The sequence below is a fragment of the Somniosus microcephalus genome, chromosome 1, assembly GCF_052327205.1.
Source record: "Somniosus microcephalus isolate GS21.2 chromosome 1, FLI_Smic_1.0, whole genome shotgun sequence".
In the NCBI taxonomy this organism is placed as follows: Eukaryota; Metazoa; Chordata; class Chondrichthyes; order Squaliformes; family Somniosidae; genus Somniosus; species Somniosus microcephalus.
Genome location: NC_140987.1, coordinates 160,281,694 through 160,293,270, shown reverse-complemented (window position 1 = coordinate 160,293,270; position 11,577 = coordinate 160,281,694).

Below are 11,577 nucleotides of genomic sequence, written 5' to 3'. Positions count from 1 at the left end.
GGCTTGGAAAGGCCAGTCGCGTTCGCATCCAGATCATTGACCTCCGCAGAGCGCAACTATGCTCAGATAGATAGGGAGGCCCTCAGCCTCGTGTGGGGAGTTAAGAAATTTAACCATTACCTGCAAGGCCAAAAGTTTACGCTGCTGACAGATCACCAGCCGTTGGTTTCCATTTTTAAACCTAAGAAGGGTGTTCCGGTTATGACGGCGCAGAGGCTTCAGAGATTGTCCCTTTTCCTAGGGGCACATCAATATGATATCGAATTCAAAGGTACAAAGCAACATGGTAATGCTGATGGGCTGTCGCGCCTGCCACTACCTACAGTGCAAGAGGCACCGGCAGTTGACCCTGTCGAGATATTTCACTCGACCATCATCGAATGCTTACCAGTCACCAATGCGAGTATTGAGAGAGAGACACGAAACGACCCGACACTGTCTCGGGTCTACGATTTGACAGTGAAGGGATGGCCAGCACATGGCGAACCACTGTTACCTGCATTCTCAGCCAGACGAGAACAGCTGTCCGTCTGTCAAGGAACATTGATGTATGGAACAAGGGTGATTATTCCTCCTAAATTAAGGGAGAGAGTTCTGAAGGAACTGCATGAAGGTCATCTGGGGGGAGTCAAGATGAAAGGCCTTGCTAGGGCTTATGTGTGGTGGCCAGGTATCGACAAACAAATAGAGGATCTGACTAAAAGCTGCTCAGGGTGCCAAAAAGTTCAAAACGCACCTCCAATTGCACCGCTGCATCCGTGGGAATGGCCTTCAACCCCATGGCAATGTGTGCATATCGACTTTGCAGGTCCATTCATGGATTCCATGTTTTTGATAGCGGTAGACGCACATTCTAAATGGCCAGAAGTGATTAAGATGTCGACCACTACCTCTGAAAAGACGATCGCAGTTCTAAGAACCATATTTGCAAGGAATGGGTTGCCGGAACAAATATGTTCAGACAACGGACCACAGTTCGTGTCAGAAGAATTCCAGAAATTCATGAAAAAGAATGGGGTGAAACACTATACATCTGCCCCATATCATCCGGCTACCAATGGGTTGGCCGAGAGATTTGTACAAACCTTCAAAAAGGCGATAAAGGCCATGAGCGAAGACCATATTCCACTACAACACAAGGTGGACAATTTCCTGATGGCATATCGAAACGCCACGCATGCAGTGACAAATCAAAGCCCTGCCATAATGTTCTATAACAGGAGGTTGCGGTCCCGGTTGGATTTGTTAAAACCCAATGTGCGTAGGGAAGTCGAAAACAAACAATTCCAGCACATAAATAACAAGGCCACTCGGAGTTTCGAAATAGGACAACCAGTGTTGGCCAGGGACTACAGGAATGATAAATGGCAATCCGGAACAATTCGTGCCCGACAAGGACCCTTGATATACACGGTAGACGTTGGTGGGAACGTAATACGACGTCATGCTGACCAACTTGTGGAATCGAGAACAAGGGTCGACCCCATGTCTACGGCAGAGACACCAGTTGAAGAAGTTATTGAGCCTGTAGCATCTACCTCAGGCTCGAACGTACATGATGATGTTCAATCCATAAGAGATCAAATGGATGAGTCATCCCAGCAACGAGAACCAGAGACCCCTGAAAGGCGTTATCCGGCCCGGATCAGGAGGCCTCCTCAGAGACTGAATCTTTGAACAGTTTTGTATGAAAGTTGTATATATGTTATCCATGTTATGTTTAAATTGGGGTGTACACTGTTAAGCTAAAAGGGGAGGAATTGTAGTGTATGTAACCTGTACCACCTTAAGAGACTACCTTAAGGTGATGGGCTACTTTCTGATGGCTCCTGTATATTGTAGTACCGGTGGTGACCACACCGGTATATAAACCCTGTGGAGCAAAGTGTATTTCAGTTCAGCCCTGACCCTCAGTTACTAAAGACCTGTTTAAGTATTCTGTTGTCTGTGTCCAGTTATTCAGCATAACTACATTTGAAAGCACAGACTCAACAGTTTGCATCTCGGGGGCACTTCTCGCTTTCCCTTGGGCAACTTAACTAGCACAATACCCGTAGGGGTTTCCGAGTAAAAGTACTTTGGTGGATATCCTGGTGGATTCTCTTTTGTTGGGTCTAATAGCTGAATTAGTTCCTCATCCTGATTAGCTGCCCGTTCTGTCCTAGTGATTACACTAACATTGGCAGGCCCCTCTCGAGGGGGTGTCATGCAGACCAAACGTTTTGCTTGTTCGTCTGCAGGGCTGCTTCCTTTTGAGTGTACTGTTCCAATGGTATTTCCGTTTACATGAATCCCTGACAATTCTGTTTCTCCATTCTCGAACGGAGAATGTCTTCCCACAATGACTTATGTTTTATGGGTTTACCCTTACGATTGGTAAAATTTGTTTGTTCTCAGAAAACTAGATCTTGGTTATATCCTCTTTTACAGTAGTCACTATCCGTACAGATTAGTGTGGGTTTAATAGGGTCTGCCTTTTCTAAAGCATACCGTAATGCTGCGGCTTCAGCATGTTGCACTGTCTTATGGCCAAAGGATATAGACAGTAATTCTTCTGGATAAAAAGAATAGGAATCTTGAAAAGTCCCTACTACTATCCCCATCCCAGCTGAGGATTGTTGGGATGTCCCTTTGTTAATCGTCATCGAAGATCCATCACAGTAAATGACTTGATGGTATTCTGTAAGTGGTCTCATAGGTATTTGCCTGATTCCCTCCTCCGTATCATCATCCTCCATGATGGGGAGATGCTGTAAGTCCATTTCCGGGGAGAGGAATTTAAAAATGAGTGTAGGACCATTCAAGAATGATGCCCATTTATCATATCGAACCTGGGTGGCTCTTTTTTCATCGGAGGCCATCCTCAATACTGATCTTAAATCAGAAATCTCAGTATAGGTGGTAATGGGGTATTTCCCTTAAAGAGTTCGCGCCTTGATGAGGCATTGGAATACCATAGTCATGACCCTTTCTTTTTTAATGTACCTCCTTTCGACATTGGAAAAGTTATAAGAATGGTACTGAATGGGCACTATGCTCTTTTCATTATAAAAAACTGCAACTGCCACTTTAGGTGATGACCTGAGATGAATATTGAAGGGAACTTGTAGTTCCCTCTGTTCCAGGTCTATAGCTTTTTGTACCTCTCGGCATAATTGTTGCAATTTTGAGTAATCGTCTGGTGAAAATATGAATGTTCCTTTTGCTGCTTCGCCCACTCTAGCATGCAGGGGTGCTGGGAGCTCGGCAAAGGTTGGTGTAAAGGATCGAGCAAAATTCAGGAGCCCTAAACTTGCTTGCAGATTTTTTCAGAGTTTTAGGATATTGAATGTTGGCTAATTTTTCTTTATAGGATTGCGTTAATCCTCTACCGTTTCCAGTTATTCTGTAAGGGGTTTTGGTTTGGGGTTTTTGCTTGGTCAGTCAGCTGTGTGTCTGAGCTGTTCCAGCCCCGTGCGGTTCGAATCGCTTCCCCTTTGGTTCTGACCGCCGGACTTATTTCAGTAGCGATATAGACAAAATGAGACCAGTGGTTTGGTGCAAAGAAAACCAATGTTTTATTGAAATAAAGAATGAATTGCTATTCAGTGAAAATAATTATGAATACAGCACACTTTTACTTAATGGGGAGGAGAAAAGACGGACACATCGAGGGAAAATTGACTAAAATGACAATTTAACAAAATTCCCCTTTAGTTCCCACCCCTTATCCCTATCTAGGTTGCCTTGTAATGGGCCAGAAAGTTTATGCTCACCAGTCTACGATGTTGAAACGCCTGCTCCGTGCCCTGCGGTCTGCCTTGGATTTTTCACTGCCCGAAGTAGAGATACCCCAGTAATTCAAAAGTAACTGTGGGTATTCCACTTCTTTGGGTGGGCTGTGACGACCCTCTTGAAGGCAGGGCACTGGAGAGAGAGAGAATGGCTTCCTGAGGGGCTACCTTTATACCCCATTGGGAGCCCTTATCTTCGCACCCAAATCTGGACGTATCTGGGTTACACAAAAGGGACTGATCTGGCCCCATTGACCGTAATGGGTTTGAATGCGGCTATAATGCGTTTCCCATTCGTTTAACTGGTTTGTGAAAGGAGCTGTCCCAGTTTGAAATGTCCTGCTGGTTTCTTGAGTGCTAGGTAAACAATCCTTTGTCCTGTGGTTACCGCCCAACCGCAACTTGTTTGACAGCAACCACTTAAGCCCTTGAGTCAACACTGCTGAGGGCTTGTGTAAACAGAGTCCTTTGTTCCATGTTGAAACTTCCTAACCGCAGTTGATTGATAGCTTCAAGTACTTAAGTAATCAGAAGCTGTTTTTTTTCCCAATCCTTTCATCAGCCAGTGCTGGGAGATCCTCCCTTTCATATTCATACAGGCTGTCTTTCTCTTTTGCCACGGGGCCGGCTACAGCCATCTTTGATGTCCTGGGTTTTTAAAGTACATTCCAACCAGGTTTTCTTTAATCAAATAATCTTTGGGGGCTGCCGAAATTTTGTGAACCTTACAATTCGCAGGCCTAGAAAATTTACCTCTTCCCTAACTAGTTTACTCTTTTTTATGATAGCAAAATACTGCAGATGCTGGAAATCTAAATAACAACAGAAATTGCTGGAAAAACTCAGCAGGTCAGGCAACATCCCTGGAGAGAAATTTGAGTTGACGTTTCGGGTCGAAACCCTTCTTCAAAACTGGAAAGAAAATAAAATAGATCAAAGGCAAGGCTGCGATCGAACAAAAGAAGTAAAGGAGACAATAAAAGGTATTCGAAACCAGACGAGATGGTAATAGGCCAGTGGAGACAAAAGACAGCTGAGATTAGGTGTGAAGTGTGCTGGCAGGATAGGAGACAGCTGCCAGGTGGGAGAGAGAAACAAAAGGAAAGGGGGGGGGCGGGGGAAGGAAGACCCAAAACAGAGGGGTGGAAAAAATTATAAGTAAAAAAGTAATAGGGGCCGAGGTTATGATCTGAAATTGTTGAACTCGATATTAAGTCTGGAAGGCTGCAAAGTGCCTAATCGAAAGATGAGGTGCTGTTCCTCGAGTTTACGTTGAGCTTCCGTGGAATAATACAAGAGGCCAAGGACGGTGAGGTCCGAGTGGGAATGGAGCAGTGAATTAAAATGATAGGTGACCAGAAGCTCGGGGTCACCCTTACGGACTGAACAGAGGTGTTCCGCAAAGCGGTCACCCAATCTGCGTTTGGTCTCCCCAATGTAGAGGAGACCGCATCGTGAGCAGCAAATACAGTATACTAGATTGCAAGAAGTACAAGTAAATCGCTGTTTCACCTGGAAGGGGTGTTTGGGGCCCTGGACAGTGGGAAGGTGGGAGGTATAGGGGCAGGTGTTACATCTCCTGCGCTTGCATGGGAAGGTGTCATGCAAAGGGGAAGGGCTGTTTGGGGTGATAGAGGAGTGGACTAGGGTGTCTCGGAGGGAGCGGTCCCTACGGAATGCTGAAAGGGGAGGGGAGGGGAAGATGCGTTTGGTGGTGGGATCACTTTGGAGGTAGTGGAAATGGCAGAGGATGATCCGTTGAATGTGGAGGCTGGTGAGGTGAAAGGTGAGGACAAGGAGAACCCTATAGTTGTTCCGGGAGGGAGGGGCAGGGGTGAGGGCAGAAGTGCGGGAGATAGAATGGACATGGTCGAGGGCCGTGTCAACCACGGTAGAGGGGTTAAGTACCCAGCAGTTGTAATTCTGGATAAAACACTATCAATGGCTTTCAATTGCTCTTGGAGATTGTCATGTGACAGATATATATCGTCCACATAAGAATTGACGTTAGGTAGGTCTTTTAAAAGGTCAATGATGTGGGCTGAAAAGAGAACGGGACTGTTTTGAAATCCCTGGGGCAATCTGGTCCAGCAATACTGATAACCATCAGGTCCAGTCATCGCTGTTTTTGGCCAATCAGCTTTATCGATTGGATGTGACCAGAAGCTGTTTGCTAGATCAATACAAGATTTATATTTTCCCCTCATGATTCCAGAGAGAAGGGCTGTGGAGTTTTGCTGTTGTGCAGTATGTGTGGCCGTTACCTTATTTAAGGCTGTATAACCAACCACTAATCTTCACCTCCCATCTGGTTTAGCAACACCAAACAATGGTGAATTAGTTCTAGATGCCATTTTGATTAAGACACCCTGTTCTGTTAGTTCTTTGAGCATTGGTAGGAGATCTATTTTTCCTTTGTGGTCTTGAATAGGCCACTGTTTTTTAGGTTTGTTCCAGCCAGCATCAAGTGGGTGGGGTTTGATGTCTATCTTTCCACATTGATTTGGATGGCATTGTAGATAAGGGTAGTATCTATTAATGAGTTGCTCAAGGAGGTCTTTGCCCCCCCCCCCACCCTAGGCAAGTTCAATCAAGCTGTGTCCGAACATGTTTTTCCCTGTCATCCTGGTCTGTGGATGCTTCTACAGGTCTGGTTTAGATTTTAAGGTAATGTTTCATGTCTGGTTGTCCTATAATGAGAGAACAGGCCAATTGTGGTAGCAGTCCTATATCTAGGGTCACCGTGATTCCATATATAGTAATAGGTATTTTGTAAAAATTAATTTTTTGGATTTTGTCTTGTGTGAATCCCCCTAATGGTCTTTTACAAAATGGGCTCCCCAAATCTGTCCACTTAGTTTTTATAATTGCAGGATCTATTACAGTGTAATCAGCTCCCGTATCAAACAGGGCCTTCACTTGTGTGTTTGTGGCCAAGGTTGCCAGGGCATAGGGGAATTCAAGAGGCCCTGGCTGGGTGCCAGGCCTTCAATCCTGGGATTGTTCATCCTCAGGATCCTGAGTTTCATTTGCTGCTTTGTCTTTAATTATTTTAACTAATTCTTGATCCTCCCTCTTGTGGGTATCATGTTTTCCAGATCCCTTAGGGGGTTTGTCGGACCATTTATTATCTTGACGATCCTCCTGTTGGGGTGGACGTTGGTTCTGCCGGGAATCATTTTGATCCTCATTTCGGTTTTCCTGCTATACTCCCATGGCTCTCTGATAGTTTTGGCCAGTGTAAAAGCTGTCCCCATAGGGAGTCCACTGTCCTTTGCTTTCCTTTCGAGGTCCAGCCCCTCGTCTATCCCATCTTTCCGGGGAGAAATCTTTCTCGTATTGTGGACGAGTTGGGGGTGTAAACCTTCTGGAATACCCTCTTGGGGGTTCTGAGCCACGAGTTTGTTTCTGGGCAGGGTGGACTTGAGACTTGGTTCTATACACTCCTTGTTCCTGAGTACCAAAGGTACCTTCTCCGGTTTTGTTATCCCTAGCTTCTGATCTCATTATAGGTTTAGTTTGGGGTAGACATAAGAGGTCATGATTTAATTGGATAATGCGATTGACATTATCCCATCTTTGTTGGTTATCTCAATAATCGTTTAGAGCACCCTCACAGGCAAGTTTGAGGGCTGTATTTTGGTATTGATTGGCCAGGCAACCATGGACAATGTCCCAGTTATCCTGTGTAAGTACTTTGCCTAATCTGTAGGCAGCTACCAGCCCTTTAGTTGTGGCTTTATTAATGAGTATTTCCTTGATGGAACCCATTACATGCCCTCCCTGAGTTGCCATGAGAACATAAGCGTATATTTGAACCCAGTTGTTGCACTGGTTTAATGGGGGAATTAAGTCTGAGCTTAGTATCATTTGTAGTAGTTGCCTCAGGTGTTGGGCATTCCACTCTTGGCAACAGATTTCCAATGTATCATGGTTAGTTAGAATCCAGCAGGTTTTTTCCTAGCTGGTGTTTCCCGGTCTACCACACATTGTGTAGATAGAGCTCAGGTTTACTTGACCTAGGGGCGCAATGTGTGGTAGCTGGGGTTGGCTTACCGGAACAGTAATCATTGCGCCACCAGCATTTAGATAAGATTGAGCTAGTGCCTGTCGGCATTGATTATAATGGATTCTAAGCTGTCTATAGTTTTCTCGAAGATACTGATCATTTATTTCATCATGAGCTTGCCACCTTAGCCGGAAGGCTGCTCTGGGTCCTGCTATTCAGCCATGGTTGCCATCACCTTGTTGGGCACCGTTCATTAGGCCTCCCAATTGTGCAGGTGTGCACCTTATCATTAAGGAATTTAGTGGATTTGGAGTATTTGTATGATTATCCCACTGGATATTCTGTATCCCCTGGTTCTGGGGATCAACATCAACCATGCCATGAGTTCTAACAGCTCCTTCGGCATCAAAGCCTTCTATTTCAAAAATTATCACTTGGTTTTGTGGAGGTACAGGGATAGGATGATTTCCCCTAATAAAGCAATCGTTTGAATTACCTAATAAAAAGACTTGGCCAATTCCGACAGGGTATGCCATTTCGTCAGGGCCTAACCTCGGTTAGGGTTTAATATGAACTTTATAAGACATTTCTAGACCTCAATGGTATATTGAGGGAGTTCTGATTAAAGTTCTACAAGGCCTGATCAAGGACTTGTCATCTCTAGAGACTTAAATCTGGGTCTTAGTACCACTGTCAGTAAAACACTCCTTCTATACTTAACAATCTACAAGATGGATATAGATATAAATATAAGTATAGGTTCTGTATCAACTCATTAACACACACGTTGGGCGCCAACTGAAAGAATTATTACTAGTCCTAGCCCCTTTCGGGCTACCCCAGATCAGGTGTATTCCCCAGATGTTCACCTTCAACTAAAGTTAGAGGTAGCCGAATCCTAAAAAGACGCTTAATTGGGTCTAAAGGTCCAGACTATCTCTCCCTAAAGGAAAGGAATGACCTGAAGATGTTACCATCCTCCAGATAGCAGTTTTAATGAGTTTAACTAGACTGTAGCCTTTCTTTCTAATATTATGAGGGTCCGGAAAACTCCCCTAGAATTCTGCTACTCCTCACCAAAGAGTGTACAGAGATTGAGTTTGCGAGTTTGATACAGAAGTACTATGTGAGACAATTCTAAAAAATATATAGATTTATTAAAGATCCGACATGTAATTACAGTAGGTATTTCAATCACAACATTAACAGTTCCAAATACAAAAAGCTTTTACAATCTTATTATCAGAGATCCTTATTCTCAAATCTTAACTGTGTTACATTTTTACATTTCTTAGTCTTATTCCAGGATATCCACCAAAATCAAATAAAAGTACCTTTTTGATCCCCGAGACTCAAAGAGTTGAAGACTTACAGAGCTTGCCTCTGAAGCCTGAGAATCACTTTGCCCCTTCAAGCGCATCTGTCTTCCCATTTGAAAGTTCAATTTTTATACCCTTTCTCAGTGGTATAGCCTTTGAGTTTTCTGCTGATGTAAGCTAATTATCCCTAGTCTTTTTTCTGCTGACCCCTGCTATTTTTACAGTTAGATCAGCTTGTAGCAAGCAGACTTGTGTCTCTACCTTTAGGTGTTCAAAGCTTATCATAACAAATGGTGTGAAGCTGGTACATCTATTTGCTGTCATTCTTACGAAGGTCTTCTGTTTGTATCTTTTGCATTTAGAACACCTCAACCAGTTGCACCATTGTCTTCTTAATTACCCCAGTTGGTTGCAACACATAATCGTGTCTCTGTGTTTCATTTGATGTCATTTCTACGAAGGCATATGTTTCTTTAATTTTATGTGATTCTTTCCGAAGTGTTGCTTTAAGACGCCTACACAGGGTATGGTATTGTGTTCTTTCCAAGGCTTCAGACTTTTAGGAACCTCCAACCTTCTACTTCAATACGGCTATTGATTCAGTGTCAACAACTTATCTTATCTCAACGGCCTGTATGCTGTTCACAGCTTTAGATTGTTGAGGCTTCCAGATTTTCAAACCTAGTATGTCATGTTTTAATAAAGTCAAAATTCTTTCATAGAATGGTGTATTTTTCTGAATCTGGCTTATTGCTTATTCCTTCACACCCACACATGTGGTTGTCCAGGCTATGCGGAGATCCAGGACTTCCCACATGGCACAGGATGTGCACTCCACGGGACTGAGCTACCCTGCCATGCCTTTATTTAATAGAGTAAGATCTAACTTAGCAGAAATAAACTTAAAACTTAAAAAAAAACACTCACCATCAGCTCCTTCCCTTGTGCCGACATCACTTTTTATACTCTGATGTCACACTTTCGGATTCTGCCTCTGTTGAGTTGCTGCCTCTGTCGCTCTGCTCCCGCTCCCGCTCTGGTCTCGCCCAGGTCCGCTGCCTCCTCCCAAATAAGTTTAAACTTACTTTATTTATTTAATTAGTTAAAGTCTTTAATCAACGATTATTTGTAATTATATTAATTAGTTTAACTAGTTAAGCTATAAATTTAACACTGTATGTTATAGTTTCCCAATCCTAGTTTAAACCACTGTCCTAGGTTAGAAAGAAAAACAACCTTAGTACTTACCAACCAATCACCTGCTGCCCTGTGATGTCACACCCTTTTTTGGACTCCTGGATTATTTTCCTCTCTGCTTCAGTTCCCAGCTAGGTCCGCTCCTCCTCGGCTGCTCGCAGTGTGTGGCTTGAGACAGATTTCTAGGAGATTCTTTCCAGAATGTTTTCTTTACTGTACTGCTGCATGGGTGGAGGCAAACAAAGGACACCTGAATTTGTTTTTGTCTAACAAAAGCGTAAGTTGTTTAAAATAATGCTGAAAACCTTTAAAGACTTATGGGGGCAAAAAATTCGGCTCCGTACAGCTGATTTTTTGGCACTACGGGTGCCGTTTTATGACAAAAATGGCTTTCGCACCCACACGCACACATTTCTGGTGCGTGCTGCACCAGATGCTATCTTGGTGAGGGCGTTAACATTGGCACTGGGAGCATGCACTTGAAGTATGCAGAGGCGGCTGATCGTGAAGTCAAACCGCATGCAACACTGCTTTGACGCCAGCGCTGCGACTTTCGTCCTCAATGCTGGAGCTAATGCCCTGACTTAGCCTCGCACAGTTGAACATGTGTTCAGCAGCAGCAAGGACCCCCCACCAGTGATATTTAAAGGGATCAGCAACCACTCTCTTGGTTAGTTGCTGACTAATTTCTACTGGCTCTGTGTAAGTTTGTGGAAGTGTTTGGTGCTTCCTAGAGTTGTTTAAAGTTGGTGAGGTGACAGGGAGTGATGCTGCAAGTTTGAGAAGGCCTTGGTTCTGACTTCAAGGTTTCTGGTCAGATCACTTGCTCCCAGTCATGGGGACTTTAGTTGTCAATCCTGTGGTGTATGTGCCTTTAAGAGCAATTGTGGTGTATGTGCCTTTAAGAGCCCCAGGTGTGCGTAATGCCGGTAATTGCCACTTGGGCTATATAAGCCTGTGTATTGTGTATATCCTTTAGAACCCCCCCCCCCCAGACTTGCTTAGTAAATACCTATGAACCAACTCCTGTCTTCAGTGTCTTTATCTACACACGGACACTACAGTGGCGATGAGGATGGAAACGGACTTACCTGCAATTCGGCAGCACCTCAAGGACATCGATTCCTCCAGCGTCCAGAAGACTCAAGAAAGTAAGAGAAACTGTGGTTTCACCAGCTGGCCAAGCTGGTGGCAGGTACTGCGCTAATCCTTCCTGGGCGTCAGGCTGGAGCTCCAGCGGCGGGCTCTACAGCTGAGACAGGCAGCGAAATCGGAGGCA